At 42.4% G+C, this 20,854-nt stretch overlaps 1 protein-coding gene and 1 pseudogene across 1 annotated transcript in view; both read left to right on the top strand.

The window, feature by feature from the left end:
* The window catches only part of MMP24 (matrix metallopeptidase 24), a 144,685-nt gene that overhangs the window by 94,767 nt on the left and 29,064 nt on the right, over positions 1-20,854 (top strand). The window lies entirely within an intron of this gene.
* LOC146012719 (U2 spliceosomal RNA) lies at positions 15,173-15,392 on the top strand (annotated as a pseudogene).

The following is a 20,854-nucleotide window of genomic DNA, read 5'->3' as shown; positions in this document are numbered from 1 at the left end:
CCCTTGTGGCCACCATTGTCAGTAGTAGGCGGCCCCAGCGTCCACGAATGCTGTCACATCTCAGAGTGACAGCGCAATTAGCCATCAGCAGGCAGAGCGCCTTTATTGACCAGTCAGTGCGCTGCTTACCTTAGTGTATGTCCCTCCACTGTGTCCATTACCACAGCGCTCCTATAGTGTCTGACAGAGAAAAGCTAGAGTGACAGTGCTAGTGTGCTGACAAGAGACCCCGTGCTTTGTGCTCAGTGACAGAGAGGAGACGGTGACCAGCAGTTTAGTCTGACAGGACAGCTCTATTACTGTCAGCACGTCCTGGGTCCTGACTGCTAACATCACCGAAAAGGAGCTGTCCTTCACTGCCTCGGAGTGTTCCTATATAGCGCTACAGCGCTACCTCACTCTTTAACCCTCACAGACCACAGCTATTAGTCTGTACGCTGTGTACACTTCATGCCTGCTTCAAAGAGACCTCACTACCCTCCTGTATCCACGGCATGCTACAAGTATACAATAAATACTTGCACCATACACCTGTGCATACTGCATACCTACCTGTGTATACCTGCTACATCTGTACCTCAATGCTATATACTGCTGATGACTTGATATATATATATATATATGCTTTATATATATGCTTTATATATAGTATATATAAAGCAATGTGATAACAAACAAGGGGCAGATGTATTAAAACTTAACAAAAGATTAATGTGAGGGTGATAAAGAGTGATAAACATCCAGGAATTCAGCTCCTAACTGCCATGTTATAGGCAGTATTTAAAATATGTCAGTTAGGGGTAGATTGGCTCGAAATGTATCACTCTTTTAATCCTTGTGTTTGTCTCTTTTTAAGGCTTATTACATCTGCCCCATGTTGCCTTAATGATAGAAATCTCATCAACCCCCAACTGAAAATATGAATAGATCTCAAATTATGGAAATATTTTATCACTATTACTTAATCAGCAACCTGTCCTATGTTATTGTGGGAAACCCATAAGGCAGTACTTGTGGCTTGGTTGCTGCATATGCTAAAAAATATAGAGTCCATGATATTTCTGAAAAAGCAGAATCTTTGGTAGTGCCCAAAAAAATTTAGAGTCAAAGGAGGATTCTGTTAAAAGGGAAGATGAAACGGAATCATTAAAACAGAAAAAGGGCTTCGACAAAGTTTCTATGAAAAATATAACAAGGCAGACCGGACACTGGCACTCAACTGGAGGGCCAAGGTATCACAGAGCATTTTTTAGCTATAAAATTCAACTCAGAAACAAAGGTCCAGGACCTCAATTCAAATCATTGGGGAGTTTCTAAAATTCTATAATAAGCTGTACAATGGTGCACAATATTTTGAAGCAACCCTTCCATTAGAATAGATGAACCAAACTGACAGTTCCTGGCATAATGCATTTTAGAAGGGCAAAATGTGTATATAAGTCAAATAATTATCATGTAGTACTTAGAAAAACATTATAGATGTAATGTGTAATAGAAGGACAAAAAATTGTGTGCATTTGGAACAAAATAAGTACATTTCAAAATCATAGAAACATACAATTTGACGGCAGATAAGAACCATTTGGCCCATCTAGTCTGCCCCTTTTTTAAACATGTTACCTCAGACCATATTTGATCCTTTTTTTTTGTAAGGATATCAATATGCCTATCCCAAGCATGTTTAAAGTGTACTACTGTATTTGACTCTACCACCTCTGATGGGAGGCTATTCCACTTATCTACTACTCTTTCTGTGAAGTAATTCTTCCTCAAATTTCCCCTGAATCTTCCTTCCTCTAGTTTCAGCGCATGTCCTCTTGTACTCTAGATGAGGTGGTACCAATGACCTATACAGTGGCATTATTACTTCTTTCTTTCTACAGCTGATACCTCTCCCTATGCAACCAAGCATCTGACTTGCCTTCTCCATCCATTATATAAATAAAGAAAAAAGGCCATGTGATGCAATTTACCTATATACAATTGAGATTAAAGGTGCCCATACATGGTACAATTGCAGGGAACGATAAGACATCCTATCGCACAGCTCAAAGAAATGTGCTGCACATACTTTTTGTACTAGATTATATCTCGCTGCATCTCATTGCATTGCAAAACGTATGCGATGCGATCTAGTCCAAATTGCATACAATAATTGTGTCGTGTATGGGCATCTTAATACAAAAGAATCTTCTAGTGACAGTTGGTGATACACAGTGCACCTGCAGGGTGACCTGGAAAACATGTTGTGTGAAGACCAATTTTGGAAACTATTTGATTAGAGTAAATTCAGTGAGGGCGTGTTCATGCAAATGTGGGCGGACCTGTACATGCTATGCGTACATGTTGATTAGATCTAGACATATACGTACACCTCTGGACAGGGGTGGATTAAGGTCTGTGGGGGCCCTGGACAACAAAATTGTGGGGGCCCCCACAGACGCCACCCCCCCTGCAGACACATTCCCCCCCCCACCCGCAGACACATCCCCCTTGGTACCTGGGCAGCACTGGGGGTCCCTGCAGTGGTCTGAGCAGTCAGCGCAGTGGTCCCTGCAGTGTATGGGAAGTTAGCGGCGGGGTACCGGTATTGGCTACTAGTTCCCATCCGCTGCAGGGACCGCGCCGCTGACTTCCCATCTGTGGCAGGGACGCTGTCGCTGACCGCTCAGACCGCTGCAGGGACCCCCTGCCCGCCTGCGCTGCGCCAGCCCGCCTGCGCTCCCCAATCCCACTGCCAAAGCAAGGGGCGACAGGAGCCCCACACTGGCAACAGTGCCGGTGTGGGGGCCCCTTATGTGTGGGGGCCCCTTATGTGTGGGGGCCCTGTGGCGACCGCCCCTGTCGCCCCGTGCTTAATCCGCCACTACCTCTGAATATGGGTGAATATTTGCCTTTTATTTTTGCCAGTTTCTTTTGAGGTTCATTGTCTTTGTAATTCTACAAAGCAGATTTTATGTAACATGTGACAGCAGGGACGGTGTAATGGTTAGCAGTACTACCTCACAGCACTGAGGTCACTGTGCTGGCCCTTACTGTGCAGAGTTTGTAAATTCTCCCTGTGCTAGTGTGAGTTTCCTCCGGGTACTCTGGTTTCTTCACACAATCCAAGTAAATACTGGTAGGTCAATTGGCTCTCCAAAAATTAACCCTAGAATTAATTTGTGTGTGTTTACATGTGGTAGGGAATATAGATTGTAAGCTCCATTGCGGTAGAGAAAGATGTGAATGTTCAAATATTCTCTGTACAGCGCTGCAGAATGTGGGCTCTATAGAAATAACTGGTAATAAATAAATAATAAATGTGACAATATAAGTATCTTAACCTGCCATACATAATACATCCAAGCCCTTGGCAAATTTTATCACACGCTTGCATGACCAAATTGGTAGGATCCAGATTTCCGGCAGCAGGTGGATAGCATGGGGTCCAAATTATTGTGTATAGTTAATCATCATACTGTATATGCACTGGCATCTTGTTGTTTATTAGCATATTTAGGTAGCATAGACCATGTGGGTAATGGAAGTGGTTTTGGCTACTTTACATTTATACAACTCCTTGCCCTTTGTTTGGGCTAAATAACCAAACCGGCTGCTGAATCCATGCATGCTTAAATGAACATCTTGTAGTTTCATTGGGGAATAACCTACCTCTGTGTCTTGCGCCTCTGTTATACTTTAAAGTACGTGCCAGAACTGACTGTTTAATGTTGTAATATATCACTGTCATTGAGTAGAACAGGCAGTGTAAAGATTGCTATGATTTAATATTTTAGATAAACTTTGTGAAAAGTCAGCGTCCTTTCTTTTTGGTATAGCCTAATCTTGTTTTGTACCCAAGAAGTGAAGTAAAATGATTTATTGTGCCTGCATTTATAATGTTCTTTTAATTATTGAAAGACTTAAAGTAGAGCATGCTGCCTGATTTATTATATTTCTTTAAAGGGTTTTAAGAGCATTTCACTATAGTAAATTTGTAATCCAATAGTTTACCATTTAAAAGTCAAACACTATAATAGGAAAATGATGCGCGCTGCAGATTTAATCCCATACCGATTAACTGCTGCTATCATTGAGAATATATTTTTTACCTAGACAATTATCCTGGCACAGTATATGTCGATGTTGGTTAAACAAAGTGTATAAATATATATAATAATGTGCACTGTTGTTGTGACAATAGTCAACCTGCTCCAGAACTTCCTTGTTTAATGAATATCAAAAGCAAAGTATAGCAAAGTATAGAGTGTAACGCAAGGCATTAGTGAGTGGTTAATTGGCAGATATTTTCCATCTGCAGTACTAGGTGGCTGAGTGTTTTATGGTGTCTGCTGATAACATAAGTATGTTTGCTTGTAGATGCTGACCGCAAACTACAGATTGACTATATTTTCTCCTTGCATGACTTCATACAGATCCTCCTTTTGCGTAATATTGGTTTAATTCTGCCAAGCATTTAGCGAGAGACGGGGGCACTCACAACTGCCACCCTCCCCAACAGACACTGCTGCGGTCAGTGGGACAGCGAGACAGCCACAAAAAAACATGACTGTCCCGCAAAAATTGGGACAGCTGGGAGATATGCTTACTCTTGGACCTGCAACTGCACATTGGGCCTTATTCTAGTTCACTCTTTCTGGCTAATTCCTTCTTAGATGGACAAAACCATGTGCACTGCAGGGGGGCAGATGGAAAATATGCAGAGAGAATTAGATTTGGAGTTATTTTGTTTCTGTGCAGGGAAAATACTGGCTGCTTTATTTTTACACTGCAATATAGATCTCACTTTGAAGTAAAACACCACCCAAATCTAATTCTCTCTGCACAAATAACATCTGCCCCACCTGCAGTGCACATGGTTTTGTCCATCTAAGAAGGATTTTGTCAGAAAGAGTGAACTAGAATAAGGCCCAGACTGTATAATGTTGCCCATTCCAACCCTGCTCTCTTCCCCCAAAGTGCATGTATGTGTATATTGTTGTACATTTATGTCTCACTCTGCTTAAGACTCTAAGAGACATATTTATTAATATTATTTTTAGTGTTACTGAAAACTAAACTTTTGGAGCAGTTATCGTGAAAAACTACTTCAAACACTTTATTTCACATTTGTTTTAGTATTAATTTTCCATACTTGTAATGAGAAATCTGATCTGTCCAAATTTACAAAAAAAATAGAAAAAATACCAGAGGCAGCCCTGTGAAGGACAAAGTGATCTTCAGACAGTGCTATCCATAGGTTTTCTCCAGTTCGCGGCTCCATCCTTCACGCTTGACAGTCTACTAAGGCCACAGGCTGATCTCTGGCTTCCTGCCCTGTGACCCCGGTCATGTGATGTCTGCTGTAAACCCGCATTTACAGCAGTTTACAGCAGACATCGGATGATGGAGTCACAGAGCTGGAAGCCGGCAAACAGATGGCCAGAGACAGAGGAGCGCACCAGGACACTGATAACCAGGTCTTTTTGACGCGAGTACAGCAATGATGGGCACATCTGTGTGTGTGTGTATATATATATATCTCAAAGGGGCTCTGCACTCACTAAATAACAAACATAATAGTAGAGATTTAGTTCATGTATTTATCAATGCATTTAAGCCTGCAGCCCCCAGGCACAGGACCCCACTTTTCTGCAGGTCCTACTCCATTATTACCAAAATAATTACCAAAAACATAGCTATCACATTAATGTTAGACTTTAGGCATGCTATCTGGTCTATTGCTCCAAGCAGACTATGCTTTTAAAGGTGAGGAAATTACCAACACATCTGTTGCAAAGCACCTAGGGAAATAGTTGACACAAGCTATGATAAGTTAAAACAGGGTGGTTTATATTTGTCTTAAATGAGGTTCTTTAATAGATTGGTTTTCAATGAATTTTGCATAAAATTTGAAATGATGATGATTACTGTAATCACTGTGATTTGCTGTAGTTGCTCAGGAGTTGCTGCTGATGACTCTCATTATCCCCCTTGTGGGACCCCTGACAGGTGAGAGCAACAGCAGAACAATGACCACATAGGGTCTTATCTGTGCTGATGTACACTGACCCATAACGTGCTGCTGCTGTTAGCTGTAAGGGTAAGACTTTTTAAAGTAATCTTTCTATGGTTAAACAAATTTGTTTACTCACAGTATTCGGTGTCCATACTGATCGGGCTAATGCTAAAATGTTATGGACAACAGCACATCCAAAATAGGTAGTGTCTACCAGATGCAAACCGTCCAATTTTCACGATAAATTAACATTTAATACACTGAAAACATACTTATATATGCTTTGGCATGAATTCACAAAAGGTCAAATTGCATTTGGAATTTATTGCGTGGACATCATATTAATCATTTATATTGTACTGAGCGTGAAGAAAAGAAACATCACAATAACTATATAGCTGCAAACAAGAAACACCATATTGCAGACAGCAATGTCAGTATCAATACTTTCAAAACTAAAGGCCCATACACACTGGGCAACTTTGAGCTGAAAGCCTTTCAAAACAGCATTTTTGAGCGAGCCCGAAGCGTGGTGAGCGCAGCGAGCCCCGCGAGGGGACGTGGGATAACTTCACTTGTATTCCGCGTCCCCTTGCGGGGCTCGCTGCGCTCGCAATGCTTCGGGCTCGGTGGCTCGCTGTGCTCGCCACACTATATAAAATCAACTCCACGCCAACGTAGATAGTGGGGGTATGAAAAGGTCGGAGGATGCGTAACGCCGCCCCTCGCGGGCTCGGAGCGCTCGCCACGCTTCGGGTTGGCGTTAATAGTGGGGGTGGCGTTAAGGATGGGGGTGCATATAACATACTAGTCACCAATCAGGGTGCATGTACAATTAAATCATTGTTTTGATCGCATCGATCGCATCGCATGCCATTTTAATGGCATGCGATGCGATTTTAAAATTGTACAGTGCGGCTCATTAGGACCTGAAAATCGAGTCCCATCGCATACCATCGCATACCACTAATTAAGGCATGCGATGGTAAAAATATTTTAGCTCCATTGTGTGGTGTGAAAATGTTTTGTCAAATGTATTTGTTTCAGACCTTCAAACAAAATTATATACGGTTTAAAGTCATTTCATTTACTGAAGCGAAAAAAATTGCCCAGCATCTATATCACCTACGTAAACAATGAATCACCCTTAAACCTAACTTTGGGGGGGGGGGGGGGGGTGTAATTGGAGTATGGACTGCCTGTATAATGCCCTGCATTGGACAACATCTACGTTGGATTCTGGTCAGGGCTTTGACTAAGTCACTTCCAGTAAAATTATAAAAAAAATCAATTTGGACTAATCAGTACAGAGAACATTGGCCCAAACAGCTTAGGGGATGACAATGTGATTCTGACAAATGTTTGCAGATAAATTATATATATATATTGTTATTACTTAAAAAGGAAATCATAAACATTGTTGGATAACACAGAAATAAGATACACTGTAAAATAAGCCTAATGGAAAATACAAGAGTGATAAAACCATAATATTAAGTTCTATGACACAGCCACAGGAACACAGTTGGATATTGCTCTGATCTCACTAGACAGATGAAATGCACAGAAGACTGGAATTGTGTGGCATCTACAAGCTATTTTTAGCCTACCAGATATTTTGCAGGTAGTTACTATTAATTTAGAAGCAGCAGCACACTGAGAAGTAGCCGCCATTACACAGTTTTTCACTTCCTTTTTTAACTCCATGTTTTACAATATACGTGCATCTAAATGTAGGGTATGAGGAAAAAAAAATGTGTTGCCTGAATCTGCCAAATATATATGGATAAAACCATGTCCATAAGCTGACTGTTGGTTGCTAAATGCTGTGTATGGCTCTGCAGAGATCAGTAGGGCCCAAAAAACAGATACTGTGGCAGTGTTCTGGATGCCGGTTATAGTAATGCACGACCAGTCTTCAACATGTGGCCATGGTTCATACTGAGCACAGCAGTGCTCCTAGTTGTACACTCACAGACATGTTTTATTTTGTGCGACATGAATTTAATGAATTTGAAAGAGATGAAGAAAGTGCAATTAGGGGTCACATTCTTTTCAGCAGTGTGGAGATATTTTCAGATCTTCTTTCTATATGAGCTTGGAAATCTGGGGGAACCAGACAACGGTCTCAACTTTTAATAGGAGGCCTTTTTCATCTTCCTGGTGCACTTTATATAATATGGTGTCATTTAAGGGACACATGACCAATGAATATAAAAACATTTAAGCAAAAGGGACAGATATATAATAAACATTCTCAAGATTAATCAACTAAGTAAGACTGTATTTAGCAACACATTAGGACAGTGGTTCATAAACTTAGCCATCCCGGAGCACTAAAGGTGCAGACACATGCATAGATTTGGGAAACAAATAATATTGTTAACAAATTCCTCAGAACTCCTGGACAAATTATTTGGTGGCAAATAGTGAATGATTGTAGAAACGATTACACATGAATGATCTTTAACGATTATCGTTTATTACAAAATTACACAAGATTGATACCAAATCGTTCATCATGCACACACATGAAATGACTTGAGCAGATTGCCAAATATTGGTCTTCTGCATGCATGAAAGATCATAGACCTCTATTAACGAGTGTCGGGTACGCGCATCAACATCAATATCGCTCATACACACGGAGCGATTTGAACAATGTGAGCGTTCCGATCTATCGGAACGCCCACATTGTATGCCAAATCTATACATGTGTATGCACCTTAATAGGCCATGTCTTAAAGATATCCATGACACAGTGCATCAACTTAGTGCCGATGCACTGTGCTGGCTCCACTGGGCATGCATGAGGTCTGTTTCTCACCAGTCCAACACCTCTTGCATCTGCAATTGCATGTGTTCAGTATGTTAAAACCCACAACCAAAAAGAAAAGGGGACAGGATTGTGTTGTAATTCTCCCTTTTGCTAATCACTTTGATTGTCAGGAGGGCTAATCTAATAATTGTATTTTCTATAAAAGCAAACCTGTTGTAGCTGACACTCTATTAGAGTAACAAACTAGAGTGCATGTCAGAAACCTGACCCCTATAGGGGGCGATAAGCCCTCAGAAAGAGAGGCACATCAGTGATTTCCCCTCTACCTTTGTGGACCTGTTTGACCTTGTCGGATCAGTTCCACAAAAACAGAATGAAGATTTGTTCTGACTATGGAAGGCTACGTTAAAAATTCACATGCCACCATACCCGAGAGCTCTCTTGTGATTAAACAAATGCTAGCTGTATACATGTTGCTAATTAATTGCATACGGATTCATGCTAATCACTGTGGATTAAAACTTTATCCATGGTACATTACTTTAAGAAATACATTTACACTAATTGATGATCATTCAACATAGGATACCAGTATATGGTGCAAATAAGGATCTTTAATGAGTATGTAATTAATAGATATTTTATTGGCAATGTACTTAGCATCAATAGAGGTGCTGTGCTAAACATAATAGCTTATTAAGAGCTAACAAGTTTCTTTGCCTGTTGCAGATTTAACTGTCCATAAAGAACATTTTTCTTCTTTAAATAGCAAGGTAGTTATCCTACAATTCATTATTTCCTTTTCAAAATGTACCCCTGAAATGCAGTTAAGTAGGCTGCCCTGCCTTCTCTCCCTCACTATTTCACTCCTTCTATCTCTCTTTAGAGGGGGATGAAGTCTGGGGAGCATTTTACAGTAAACAGTGCAGACAGAGCTCAGAGGGGTGTTCCAAGGTCTCTATGCTCACTACATTATGTTCTGTAAGACTGTGGTTGCCATGTCAACCATATACCACTGTGGAACGTCTGCAGTAGAAGCAATACAATTAATGAAAAAGTGTAATAACCAGGTGTCCCTTATAGCCATCCATACTGATTTATATTAAGTAAAAGGCACTTTAGATACATTTATCTGTGCAACTAGTTATAATATTCATAATCCAAATCAGGGGTGGTTACCCAAAGTATAACCTAACAAGTCAGTTGTGATAGGTTTTCATAATACTTTTATTTTTTCAAATTGATTGTACAGTATACTGCCCTCTAAAATAATGTATTATTTACAGTATAATAATATTATAATTTAATTAATATGTTCCTGCTAAATCAATGTATTAACTCTGTTTATTCCACCAGCTATGAAGTTTATTTAAAAATATTCTAGGTTCCAAAAATGTTTCAGATTTGCAAAATTTGCCAGGGGTCTTTTTAAATGTGTAAATAAAGAATCCTTATTATTGAGGGCTGGCCACATCTATTAATACATACTGTATGCCCCTATGACACATCTTTAAAGTCTCTACATTCTGAGCACCTGGATACACTTATTGTAGACATAACACTCCCCTATCCTAACAACTGGAATCTTGGATCCAGCATATGTATTGTTACTATGTGATCTTCAATTTGATGAGATTATTTCATTGTCATGTATTGAGCTGTTATTAAAGCAGGCAGCCTGCAGTTAGTAGAAGCCCTTTATGGAATTTTAAGGACCGATATCCCGGACATGTTTTTACAGCGGATGCTCCTGTCACTCCTAGGCCAATATGGCCGCACATCCCATCAAAATGAAATGGAAAACAATATAAGTGTTTATTTATGGCTGTGCCCTGGTGGTGCAGTAAAGCCGATACATTATTTAGAACAATACACAAAATTATTTATAAAACAATATTTCACTTACATCTAGCTACTGCATTCAGTCCGTTTATATAAAGTAAGTAATAAGCATCGGTAGGTAAAGACTCTGGGCCTAATTCTGGCCTAAAAGGGGGGAAGATGTGTCAAAAACACATCTATTTTGTTCCTATCCCTCCTGCGACCTAAAAGTGGAATATAAACTAGCACGTTCCTGTATTACATAGAACGTTCCTCTTCTCCGCCTCTGGTAATATGCACCGATCTCACTGAACGATAGATAAAGCAGTGGACCCTTCACCAAGGTTCCGTTTCCCTTAAAAGTGACACAAAACACCAAATACACCCCTTATCTGGGATAGGCGTCTCCTCTCCTCGACCGGTCTAAGCTTTCCAATACAAGGATTCCACGGGATCCTTTATGAATTCCCACGAACAAGCTCCGTGCAGTGGTATATCATATGAAAATGAACAATAGAACCAATATAGTGTGACACTGTATTTAATTTATAAAAAGCATGAAAATGAACACATGTAAAATTCCATAAAATCTTCTAAAAACAATTCATGATGCTGGAAGGGGGATAACACAATTACCGGAGTCAGTGGAGAACTCGTTGGAATGGAGCTCTCAAACAGGCGCTAGTAAAAGATGTCCCGGGCACTCTCCGACTAGGCAAGCTGCAGGCGATCCTGGCAAAGGTGTCCTCCCGGCTCAGCGGGTGTACGTAGGTCCGACGCGTTTCGACCGACACTTCGGTCTTTTTCAAGGATGTAATGAGTCCATATACGTTGTCCCTATTTAAGGGATAAATGTCCAATCACAGATGAGCAGTTCCGTTCACTCGTAACCAGCGTCGCGCGTTGTCTTGGAGACTGTTACGGCTAGTGATCACTGCCCCGCTTCCGTCCATATCTTATGTATGGTTTTGCCCCACTTCCGGATGAGCGGACTTTGTCTGTATCAGTTGTTTCTATTGTCGGCAAATGGATCTTTGCGGCAATACTGATCATTGGTGCTGTACGGAAGATCCATACTTGAATGTAATCACAGGATGCATGATAAGAAGCAAAAAAAATTTAAATTAGTAAGAATATCCATATAACAATGTAAATAATCATTAATTCCTTAGCGGCTGGATATAATATATATATAACAGGTGATTAAAAAGATTTTTCCTTAAACAGCAACATATTTGATAAAAAATGATGATAAAAATATGGGTATAAAAACTAAAGAGTAAAAATTACAGGAACCATTTTATCTCGAAGTCCTTATTAAGACCATGAGGATGAAGAGTGTTCAGGTTATAGATACATTTCATTTCTTCTCTGGCCAATTGTGATGCTTTGTTTTTCTTCCTGATATTATCTTTAATTTCTTTAATACCCACAAATCTGACAATATGGTTTATATTCGAATTATGTGCAATTTTAAAATGATGGGACAAGCTATGAGTTTCAAGACCTTTTTTGATGTTATTAAGATGTTCAGTTATTCTGGTCTTGAAAGGTCTTGATGTGCGTCCAATATAAAAGAGATTACATGAACACTCTATGGCATAGATAACATTGGGTGTGTTACATGTAATAAAATTTTCTATATTAAAAGTGTTCTGGTTGATTGTTACTTCAGTAGTTTTTGAATGTCCGCCACTTTTCACCATCTTGCAGCCTCTGCATAGGCCACACCTGTGGAAGCCTTTAGTGCGAATTCTACCACCGTGATTCACAGTGGTAAAAGTGCTTCTGACTAACTTGTTTTTGATATTTGGGGCTCTCTTATAAATAAATTTCGGAGCTTTCGGCAGAAGTGTTCCTATAATAGGATCTTTTAGTAGGATCTTCCAATTCTTCCTGAAGGAGGTTTCTACAGTTTTGTGCTGGGCGTTGAAGCTCGTAATAAAGGCCCAATTGAAGTTTTCATTGGTTTCCTCTTTAGATGGTCTAGGTTTTAGAAGAGTCTCTCTGTCTATACTCTCAGTTTCCTTCAAAGTTTCTGATATTTTTTCTATTTCATAGCCACTTTGGATAAATCTTTCCGCCATATTGCTCGCTTGTTGACTATATATTGTTGTGTTGGAACAGTTACGTCTAAGGCGTTTAAACTGGCCTCCTGGGATAGCATTTAGCCAAGCATTTAGCCAAGTATTATGGTGGCAGCTATTTCTTTGTATGTAAGAAAGACAGTCGGTAGGTTTTGTGAAAGTTAGCTATGCCAATATTTTCATGGGCCTCTGGGAAGAGGAGCATGTGTGGAATGGGCATGAGTTTGGGGCGGACCTGGTATCCTGGTCCAGATACATAGATGATATCATCTTTATATGGCGAGGTAATGATCTCAATCTTAAAGCCTTTTGTGACCATCTAAACTCAAATAATGAGAACATTGAGCTGACTTTCACCATCAGCCATTCGAGTATAGACTTTTTGGATATCACGATTTTTGAGAACAACGGCCACCTGGAAACAAAAACTTTCACAAAACCTACCGACTGTCTTTCTTACATACAAAGAAATAGCTGCCACCATAATACTTGGCTAAATGCTATCCCAGGAGGCCAGTTTAAACGCCTTAGACGTAACTGTTCCAACACAACAATATATAGTCAACAAGCGAGCAATATGGCGGAAAGATTTATCCAAAGTGGCTATGAAATAGAAAAAATATCAGAAACTTTGAAGGAAACTGAGAGTATAGACAGAGAGACTCTTCTAAAACCTAAAGAGGAAACCAATGAAAACTTCAATTGGGCCTTTATTACGAGCTTCAACGCCCAGCACAAAACTGTAGAAACCTCCTTCAGGAAGAATTGGAAGATCCTACTAAAAGATCCTATTATAGGAACACTTCTGCCGAAAGCTCCGAAATTTATTTATAAGAAAGCCCCAAATATCAAAAACAAGTTAGTCAGAAGCACTTTTACCACAGTGAATCACGGTGGTAGAATTCGCACTAAAGGCTTCCACAGGTGTGGCCTATGCAGAGGCCTCCTGACGAAGTCATCAGTGACGAAACGCGTTGGGGCGTGGTCACCCGACGTATCAGATCCTGATTCTTGTGTTACCTGTCCGTCTCGAGTCCGTGTGTGGAGAACGCCGCCGCCGCCTCTGTGTCCATCTTGCCGGTCGTCTTGATGTCCTCTGGTGTCCGTGCTATCTGACGGTGTGCTGACGGTGACTACCGCATATGCTGACTGCTGTTTTCTTTCATGTATGTGAGCCTGCACTTTTTTCAGTAAACGCTGTTTTAAATCTTGCTCACCTGTGCGCTCCTCTTTTTCTTGTGTTATATATATATATATATATATATATATATATATATATATATCAAAAGAAATTAGTGCATGTATCTGTTTAAAAGTACTTTTTAATAAAACACACAGAAAGACAAGGAAGGTATTGGATCACTTACCAAAGTTGGCGGTTTCCAATTATCGCAATCTCAGAGCATAAAACATTGGTGCACCGCACCTAAAAGGATGGAGCAGGTTACACTCAATCCCTGATACCAGCTTGTAGTCATGACACTAAGCCATACCCCAACGTGTTTCGTCAATTTGCTTAGAACAGTGCAGCGGTTGTCGCGAAGGGTAGGGGTTGGCAGTAGCGGCGGCGCATGTGCAGTACAGCATTGGGAGATTTTTTTGTGCTGCGGAGATCCATCGCAGGGACATAGCTTTATTGCAAGCTCTGTCACTGCAGGCGATAATTGATACATCCATGTAATGTTTGCAATTATCGCATTGCGAGCTTGCCCAATATTATCACATCACATTCTCAGATGCGGATGGTGATAAATGGGCCCCTAAGTGTAATAAACAATTGTCACTACATTTCTTGATCAGGTGGCCAACCTTAGTTTTATTATAATTTCATTTAATTTGTTTTTCATTTTTGTAACTATTTGCTTGATTATATTTACTAATGATACTTTTTATAAGATCTTTATGGATTATATATAATTTGCCATAAAAGGCATAATTAAAGTACTAGTGATTGCCATATCATCAAACCACATTTTACAGTAAATTTATAATTAAGGCATTAGCCCCATTTGTCTAGCTGCACCTGTAAATGTCCTATTATATTCCTATGGTATGTATTCTATTGCTGTATTTTAAACAGCAGGTGGTTATATAATTGTTTACATGAATAGAAAAAGAAACTGCAATTCCTTTGCACTCTTCACCTTCCACATTGTATCGTGTGAAAAGCCTCTGGGTGGGAGGGCTGCAGACCAGATTTTACATGAATATGCAAATCTATTCCACTGACACAGGAGTATCTGACTGAAAGAAAAATATTGTTAGGATTGCAGCAGCGCTGTGGGAAAGAAAAGGAAAGAAAACATTTTTTTACTGCTGTCATAAAATTCAAGAGTACCATGTTTTAATTACAATTAGTGATCACAGCTTTACACACACCATCGGCCAAATGTTATAGCCTCTGAGTTTGGTGGCAGTGCAGGATGCCATTGTCGGACAAGTTTTTTTTTTTAAAGGGGCAATCAGTTACCTTGTTACCCTTAATAAGCTTCTCGGCCTTTTGGCTAAGATCAAGTGTAGTATCTGTTCTTATCAGTGGGTATGGACTGGCCTCTGGCAGAGAATAGAGAAAGGCTGGACTGAGTAGCTGCTCTGAAGGGCGGAGGCTGTGGTACCCCTCTTTTTTGCCTGGGAGTGGTGAAAAGTCTGGCTGAGTACCTTCACCTCTGCCTTTGGTAGGAGGTGTTGTTTCCATAAATCCACTGGTAAGAGGGGGGAGAAACACTGGGCCTAGTAGTTTGACTCTCTTGACGGGGTTCGTAGCCCCCGAAGGATGAGACAGCGAAAGGCTCAGTCTAGTATCCATTCCCAGGGAGCGGAGAAAGGCTGGGACTGAGTAGATGGCTCCTGTTCCAGAGGTTCGTAGCCTCTGATGGGGAGACCACGAAAGGCCCAGCTTAGTACCTTAACCTTGGGATCGGAGAAACACTGAGACTGAGTAGATTGCTCTTCCGAGGGGGTCGCAGCCCCTAAGGGAGTCAGTCGAAAAGCCCAGTGGAGTACCCATTCCCATGCCAGGGGCTGGAAAGAGCCCTACGATGGGAACAGAGAAACACTTGGTCGGACGCTGATCGGTCGGCTGCTTGGAGTCCGAGGCTGCACTGTGCCCCGGGGAAACTCGGGGGTGCCGAACATGCACGGGTGATCCCAAAATCACCATGCACTAGTAAGCACTAGCACTGCGCACTTCCCTCTAGGTTAGCGTTTCATGTCCTTACCTCGTCCTTTTGGATGGGGTAGGACAATTTTTCACACCCCCACCCCGGCCTTCTGGCTAGGGTCTTCTTTATTATTTATTTCTTTTCCTTCTCACGTTCGTCACTTTCACGTTTTCTGTTTTTTTTGTAGTTTGTCACTTTTTTTGGGTAGTGTGGTCGACCCTTACGGGCCTTCCATTTCCCCAATGTGCCGAAGCTCTCTCCTTTTGGGGAGAGCTTCGTGCCCCCGAGGACGACCCCGAGCCGCAAGGCGGAGGGAAGTCTATTGAGGGTCTCTCCAAACCTTCGGGTGCGGAGGACCCACCGTCCTAACCTTTCCGGGGGTTGAGGAAAGAGGGTCTCTCTAAGCTTCGGCGAAGAAGACCCACCGTTCCCTATTTTCCCCTCTTCGGCCTTATGGTTGAGAGGGGTTAGGGGGAAAACGGGGCCCGTCTCCTTCGGGAGATAAGCCCATTCAATCGCACGGCCCCCTTTGCACGTGTTTAGGCACAGCACTGGTGGTAGGGAGCTCACCTCGGGCTCCTGAGTTTCTTCAAACTCACCCTTAATAAGCTTTAACAGATTTTTCCTCACAGTCCCTGAACAGGTAGGATGTTTTAAAAAAATACCTATTTTAAGGTAAAAATGTGGGATAGTTCACCCCACCCCTCTTAATGATTAATGGCATATAGAACTTTCGGTACTTGTGTATTATCACGGCGCCCACGAAATCGGCCGAAAATCGCATGCAAAAATCGGATGCGATTTTGCGGCCGATTTTTCACTTTTTCCAGCCGATTTGCATGCTGTTCCATCATTGCACACCTTGCACACCCCCGATTTCCATCATATAGCATTGCATGCAATATAGTGGCATGTGATGCATGCCATGCGATGCATGTGAAGCGATTCGATTTGTAATTGTACAATCACCCTGATGGGTGCTTACAATGTTAAATGCACCCCCATTGTCAACACCACCCCCACTATCAACGCCAACCCAAAGCGTGGCGAGCGCAGCGAGCCCGCAAAAGGTGGCAGTACGCGTCCTTTCGACCTTTTCATACCCCCACTATCCACATCGGCGTGGAGTTGATTTTAAATAGTGTGGCGAGCGCAGCGAGCCACTGAGCCCGAAGCGTGGCGAGCACAGCGAGCGGACGCGGAATACACGTAAAGTAATCCGCGCCTGCTCGCCACGCTTCGGGCTCGGTGGTTTGCTACACTCACCACACTATCTAGAATCAACTCCACGCCGACGTGGATGGTGGTGTTAACAATGGGGGTGCATTTAACATTGCGAATCACATCGCATCGCATGCCACTTGCTGGCATGCAATGCTATGCGATATTTAATTGTACAATCAGGGCATTTTCCCGAAAATCACATCGCATACCATCGCATAGTACCTGGGGGTGTGCAAGGATGGAATAACATGCAAATCGGCAGGAAATGGCCGAAAATCGGCAAAAAATCGGCCGATAAATCGTATGCGATATCGTATGCGATTTAGATGAAATCGGGCGCCGTGATAATACACAAGTACCGAATTTTCAAATCAATTATTGGATGATATTCTGTAAAATTAAGAATATTTGGTTAGATGACGTGCAGCAGGTATATGGCGGTGTTGAATATCAGACATGCATTTTTTGCTTGCATGTGGGGTTTTTTTTTTTGTTCACAAATACTTAAAACTGGCAGACATTTTTATGTCCCAGAATTTATCTAGTGCATATATTTGCTCTCTATTTATTTTGAGTGTTATAAAGTTTTTATACCTTTCAAAAGCCCCAATTTACATGACTTTTAGGCATTAATAAACTTCTATACTGTAGAACAATAGAATTTTACACTTTTGGGGGGTACATACTAACCCCCCCCCCACACACACACACACTTAACATGACTTTTATCATAGAAAGATTACTGATACATTAGATTACAAAATTGCATTAAATCCAGCCACGGTAAACAAGGAATTTACCAAGGGTAAAGGCCCCCATACATTAGGCCGACTTGTCCTAGGGACAAGTCGGACCCAATTTACCTGCGAGCCGCCCGGCAGCTCCCCGGGAGGCTCACATACAATTTGGCACTTGATGTGCCATTTTTACATGGGATAAATCGCATGCGATTTATCCCATGTAAAAAAAAACCCGGGGAGCTGCAGGGCGGTGAGCAGTAGTGGGGGCGGGCAGCGGCAGTAGTGGGGACGGGCAGCGGTGGTGGGGGCGGCCAGCGGCGGTAGTGGGGGCGGGCAGCGGCGGCGGCGGTGGGGGGCTGTCAGCGGCAGCGGGCGGCGTTTGCGGTGAGCGCAGTGTACTTACACATAGCAGCAGCGGCGGGGACGGGACGCGCAGTGGCGGCTATTATATTTTTAAAATACTTGTCAAATGACCGGCCGCTCTCTGATTGGCTGACAATACTGACAAGTATTTTAAAAATATAATAGCCGCCACTACGCGTCCCGTCCCCGCCGCTGCTGCTATGTGTAAGTACACTGCGCTCACCGCACACGCCGCCTGTCCCCACCGCCGCCGCCCGCCCCCACCACCGCTGGCCGCCCCCACCACCGCTGCCGCTGGCCACCCCCACTACTCCCCCGGTGTCTGTATGCATATGCCTGTCAGGTGGCAGGCATATGCATACAGGGAGGTCGGACGTGATCGTATGTACAGACCGTCCGACCTCCCTGATCCGGTCCGATGCGCACGGGACCGCGCATCGGATCGGATCAAATGTCACATACCTACGATTTTGGACCGATTTCATCCGATTATCGGTACAAAGTGCCGAAATCGGATGAAATCGGCCCAAAATCGCATAGTGTATGGGGGCCTTAAGAGTCTGCTGTAAAAACTAGTACACTACAGGTTGAGTATCCCTTATCCAAAATGCTCGGGACCAGGAGAATTTTGGATAACGGATTATTCCGTATTTCGGAAAATTTTAATATTTCAATGATGTATCTTGAGGTATCTTGCATTTATGTTGTACATATACATCAAACACATGAAATAAATACAAATATATTTTATTGGTGCATAAAACAAGGTTTCAAAACATGAAACAAAGTTTGTGTACAATCTCAGGTACTGAATTTAAATGCCAAGCAATCATTGTCTTGCACATATATATTGCCAGTTACATCTCATTCCCTCAGTAGTGCTGTTACAGTAGTAGCAGTGCTGGCAAGCTATCACCAATGCTTGCGTGTCTCGTGGTGACGGAGCTCCCCACCGCCATCCACCGCCTCCCCTGCCGACAGAGCTGGTCCCCACCGCCTCCCGACCCCCTTGACCCTGCCCGTATCCCTGAAGCGGAGACAGGCAGGGACCTGCTGCCCAGCTGCTGAGAGACTGGGATGCACGCGCGGCCCAGTTTAATGGAGTACCTCTCTGCCTGCGCTCGCCAGAGGAACTCCAAACATTTTAACTTTTGAAATCGGGACATTCGCCTGAATTTGCCGCACATGTGCTCAAAAAGGGTGCATGGTATTAGTCGAATGTGGCGTGGGACCGTCCCCAAAAAAGTGACAGTCTCACTAAATCGGTACAGTTGGGAGGTATGCTGTGTGGAACCATAAGGGCTGTTTCACACAGTACGGTTCCTGCCGCACGGTGAAATCCCGTACGGTCAGGGAGCCGCGCCGCACTCAGAATTTTATAATGGCAGGGATGGCCACAGCCCGGCAGCCGTCCCTTCCAGTGGGGGGATCCGGCTGCAGCCGTGCGGCCGGGCCGTGGCCGTCCCGTGTGAATGGACACAATAGTGTCCATTCACAACTGCTGAGTGCGGCACGGCTCCCTGGCCGTACGGGATTTCACCGTGCGGCAGGAACCGTACTGTGTGAAACAGCCCTTTGGGTTAAAGCACCTGTACTATGCTTAATAACAAGGAATTATTCAAAACTGCTTTCAGTCTGCCCAGGGACCACAAGGTACATATCACTACCTCATGGTACAAACGCACTGCATCATGGAATCCATCAAGAATAGTTCATAATAACTCAAAGCCTGATGATTGTTTTGATGACATAATTTAATGAGCATCATTTACCTTATTTACCCAGGAGCATACTGTAGTTTCTCTCTTTTTTGTTATTTGTATTTATGGTTTGCTATGTATACATACACAGACATGTATATATGTGCGCCTGCCCACAGGCTGAAATTTGTGACAGAACTAAAAAGGTGACAGACTTCTCACTTCATAAGCATAACTGCTGTTCCTGGCAGTGGGTGAGCTGCTGTGTATGTAATTGTGACACCTGTAATTCAGTCTAATTAAAAAATAATACCAAACAGAGCAGTATTTTACAGAAGAAATAAAAGCTGTAAGATTGAAGTAAATAAAACTTGTAGTCCTGAAGTTATAGTATTTGTGATTTTGATGTCACTCATTTTTTTTTTTGGGCGGTCTGCAATCTGGAAGTGATCCGCAGACTCTCAGGAAAAGTTGCTGCTGATGGTATTTACCATGTCTGTGAAATGTTGAACGCAGACAAGTAGCTGCACTTGTGCACATAGGCGGCTGATTCTCAGTCAGATGCAAAATGGCTGTGTTTGTCTGAAGCTGCGGATGCATGCATACTATCTTATGCTAGAATAACTTTCTGTAGCACTAATATGAGGATCCATGCAGCTTCAAGCTGGAAGCCGCTGCACACTGTTTTCCGTCTTCCACCGCAACCACCATTATATTATTTTGGTGTTTTGAGCTGCTTTTAGCTCATTCATTGGCTGGTTAAACCAGCCGAGTGAACCACTTTCCACAATCTCCTATTGTGGAAAGTGGTTCACCTGTCGAAAATAGCTGGGGCGAACAAAAATTGCTCAGTGTGTATGTACTCTGTGATTTTCCGTGCAGTGATTTTCACATCATCGCTTCTTACATACATGTGAGGCAGAATGCCCAGTGTGTATGACTCTGAATAGAAAGGAACTCACACTACACTACATGTGA

Source organism: Crinia signifera, chromosome 6, assembly GCF_055691185.1.
Source record: "Crinia signifera chromosome 6, ASM5569118v1, whole genome shotgun sequence".
Lineage (NCBI taxonomy): Eukaryota > Metazoa > Chordata > Amphibia > Anura > Myobatrachidae > Crinia > Crinia signifera.
The sequence above is the reverse complement of the archived record's forward strand: the minus strand, read 5'-3'. Positions and strand labels throughout refer to the sequence as shown.